Genomic DNA, 4,296 nt, shown 5'->3' with positions numbered 1-4,296 from the left:
CCAGGAGATGGTGATGGACAGGGTGGCCTGGCGTGCTGTGATTCATGGGGTCGCAAAGAGTCAGACACAACTGAGCGACTGAACTGAACTGAGGATCCTCTCAGGTTTTTTTTAAAGTAGATTACCAAGATCAAAAGCCACTGGTAGGACTGAACTAAACATAGCTGATATTCAGAGCCTGGGAGGATTTTTTTTTGCCTTCTCCACTAAGCTAGATGAGGGAAAGTGAAACATTCTAAGGCCCCTTGGACACCAAGATAAAAACAGTCCATCCTAAAGGAAATCAGCCCTCAATAATCATTGGAAAGACTGATGCCTAAGCTGAAGCTCCAATACTTTGACCAGCTGACATGAGGAGCCAGCTTATTGGGAAAAAAATGATGCTGCGGGACTGCAGGCAGAAGGGGGTGGCAGAGGATTAGATGGTCGAATGGCGTCACTGACTCCATGGACAGAAGTTAAGGGGGGGCAGAGGATTAGATGGTCGCATGGCGTCACTGACTCAGTGGACAGAGGATTAGATGGTCGCATGGCGTCACTGACTCAGTGGACAGAAGTTAAGGGGGTGGCAGAGGATGAGATGGTCGCATGGCATCACTGACTCAGTGGACAGAAGTTTGAGCAAACTCAGGGAGACGGTGAAGGACAGGGAAGCCTGGCGTGCTGCAGTCCATGGGGTTGCAAGGAGTCGGACACAACTGAGCGACTAAACAATAAAACGTTCCAGCAGGTGGACGGGTATGTCAGCACTTTGGTGTCATTTGCCCTGCTGACATACCCGTCCACCTGCTGGAACGTTTTATTGTTTAGTCCCTCAGTTGTGTCCGACTCCTTGCCACCACCCCATTCTTTGATGAATTAAAAGAGCTGTCCTTATTTCACAAATCTAGTCTTTACAGGACTGAGATGAGGCTCCAGAAAAACTCAAAGCCCATCAATCTTTTTACCGCTCCTCAGACTTCCCTTACTTAGCTTGAGACTTAAATATATATTATATATTAATATTGTGGCCTTCAGGAAACAGAAGTTACTCCTAGAAGTTGCCTTGTTGCTCCTCTGCTTCTAAGATGTAAATGGCCCACCTGGTCTTCTCCAGAAACACTTATCTAGACCACCTTTTGAAATTGCAAATTTCAGGAAAGTAACTCTTCTCAAAAGAGAGAAACAAAAGTGGGATAGGTGACTTGAAACTTGACTTGTCAAGGAGAAGACAAGTCTTGTGTCTTTTCCATAAGTATCAGTGAAAAGACTTTCGCCATCTAAACAGGTGACCTTTATTTGTTCTATGGGGCAGAAACCCAATTTGAATCCAACTTCTTTTCTTTTTTTAGCCACACCATGAGGCTTGCAGGATCTCAGCTCCCAGACCAGGGACTGAACCCAGGCCACAGCAGGGAGAGCCTGGAATCCTAACCACTAGGCCGCCAGGGAAACCAACCTCTTTTGCAACCGATGGGTTTTGCGTTACTGTACCTGATTCACGGATGAAATTTGGGGATGCGAAGTGACGCCGAAACTCAGTGTCTGTGAGCCAGCACTGAACTGAATCTTGGAGACAAGAGTTTTAGGTGAAGCAGGAAAGTTTTATTGCTTTGCCGAGCAGAGAGGGCCACTACCGGCTAATGCCCTGAAAGCTATGACGGGTTGGGGAGGGGGGTGCACGTCATGAGGCAACCTGTAGTCAAGGGGACACAGGAAGGTTGTGTGTCCAGGAGCCCACAGGGCCCTGCTTGGTTTCAGAAGTACAGGATTTCTGTGGTATGAACCCACGTGTGTGTGTGCACTGCAGGCATGCGGTCCTGCCAAAATTAATTGGTAAAAGAGCTCTAATTGGCTAACACTCAAATGAACTTCAGGATCACGTGATCCAGGATTTATCTCTGTTCTTGGCTGCCCTGGGTCTTTGTTGCTGCATGTGGGTTTTCTCTAGTTGGGGTCACTGTGGTGCGCAGGCTTCTCACCACACTGCTGGTGGTTTAGTCGCTCAGTCGTGTCCAGCTCTTTGTGACCCTATGAACTGTTGCCCACCAGCCTCCTCTGTCCATGGGATTCTTCAGGCAAGAACACTGGAGTGGGTTGCCATTTCCTTTCCAAGGGATCTACCCGACCCAGGAATTGAACTTGAGTCTTCTGCCTTTCGGGCAGATTCTTTACCCACTGAGTTTCTCATCACACGAAGTTTCTCCTGTTGTGAAGCGCAGGCTCTAGGGCGTGCATGGGCTCAGCAGTCGCAGCACACCGGCTTAGTTGCCCTGCGGCCTGTGGAATCTTCCCAAACCAGGGCTTAAACCCATGTTCCCCCCGTTAGCTGGCAGATTCTTAACCACTGGGATCACTAGGGAAGTCCCTGGGATTAATTTTTAATGAATGAAAACAAACTTGGTTTAATTACTGTATCTCTAGACTTATCGACATTAATATTTTCATTGTACTTAGGTTTCAGTTCAGTTCAGTCCTTCAGTCGTGTCCGACTCTTTGCGACCCCATGAACTGCAGCATGCCAGGCTTCCCTGTCCATCACCAACTCCTGGAGTTCACCCAAATTCATGTCCATCGAGTTGATGATACCATCCAGCCATCTCATCCTCTGTTGTCCCCTTCTTCTCCTGCCCCCAATCCCTCCCAGCATTAGAGTCTTTTCCAATGAGTCAACTCTTTGCATGAGGTAGCCAAAGTATTGGAGTTTCAGCTTTAGCATCATTCCTTCCAAAGAACACCCAGGACCAATCTCCTTTAGAATGGACTGGTTGGATCTCCTTGTAGTCCAAGGGACTCTCAAGAGTCTTCTCCAACACCACAGTTCAAAAGCATCAATTCTTTGGTGCTCAGCTTTCTTCACAGTCCAACTCTCACATCCATACATGACCACTGGAAAAACCATAGCCTTGACTAGACGGCCCTTTGTTGGCAAAGTGATGTCTCTGCTTTTTACTATGCTATCTAGGTTGGTCATACCTTTCCTGCCAAGGAGTAAGTATCTTTAATTTCATGGCTGGAGTCACCATCTGTAGTGATTTTGGAGCCCCCAAAAATAAAGTCAGCCACTGTTTCCCCATCTAATTCCCATGAAATGATGGGACCAGATGCCATGATCTTAGTTTTCTGAATGTTGAGCTTTAAGCCAACTTTTTCACTCTCCTCTTTCACTTTCATCAAGAGGCTCTTTAGTTCTTCACTTTCTGCCATAAGGACTTAGGTAGGTTTACCAGAAGTCAAATTTTAAAATCTGATAATTCCTGTTACAAAATTTGTCAGCAACAAAGATAACTTGAGATGATAAAACTCAAATAGGGCAGGACCCATACAAACTTTTCTTCTGGTGCGCAGAGGCAGAGTCAAAGCTTGTAAGTAAATGTCAATGAAGTAAGAGCTTTTAGATGAACTCTTTAGGAGTAATCACCTTCCCTTGTGGCTCAGCTGGTAAAGAATCCGCCTGCAAGGCGGGAGACCTGGGTTCGATCCCTGGGTTGGGAAGATCCCCTGGAGAAAGGAAAGGCTACCCACTCTAGTATTCTGGCCTGGAGAATTCCATATAGTTCGTGAGGTTGCAAAGAGTCGGACACGACCCAGCGACTTTCACACACACACACACACACACTTTACGAGTAATTATGTTTTAGGACTGCCTACTTGAAACGGTTTCTCCAGATTTTTGGTAACTTGAAACAGCGCAAGTAAGTTAAGATGCTGGTGTGGACTGGAAAAAAAAAGTACAACTTGAAAGTTATGTTTTATTTGGTAGACAAAACTGAGAACTTAAGTCCAGGACACAGCATCTCAGCTAACCCTGAGACTGCTCTCAAGAGATAAGGGAGGAGCCAGGATACACAGGAAGTTTTGTAACAGAGGCTAGGTAGTTGGAACATCTGGTGACTCGGCAGCAGTCCGCCCGCAATGCAGGCGAGCCCGAGGTCAGCTGGCCCTGAGGGGAAGGGCGTGACTGACCCGCTGACCTCTCCACAGCCCGGGCTCCCTGACCCTCTGCCCCCAGGGGTCTGGGTGAAGGGCAAAGCTGGAGCCTGTGGCCCAGAGGGGAGAGTTGGGGCGCTTGGGCCACAGGCCGTCTTTCCGGCGGGGCGGGGCAGACGGAAGGCAAGTCTGCGCGGTGAGGAGCTCTCTCCTACAGCAGCGCCCTCCCTCCCCGGGCCGTGGGCTGGAGCCCCAGATCCGCCCAGCCCGAGGTCCGGCCCGAGGCTGGCTGGAGCCTAAGGGCGCTAAGAACCGCCCCCCTCAGCACCCACCAAGCAGGGCCGACTCCCTTTCAGATGGGGCTCCCACCGCCTGGAAGGGCACTTA

The sequence above is a fragment of the Bison bison genome, unplaced genomic scaffold (assembly GCF_000754665.1).
Source record: "Bison bison bison isolate TAMUID 2011002044 unplaced genomic scaffold, Bison_UMD1.0 scf7180017851375, whole genome shotgun sequence".
In the NCBI taxonomy this organism is placed as follows: Eukaryota; Metazoa; Chordata; class Mammalia; order Artiodactyla; family Bovidae; genus Bison; species Bison bison.
The sequence above is the reverse complement of the archived record's forward strand: the minus strand, read 5'-3'. Positions refer to the sequence as shown.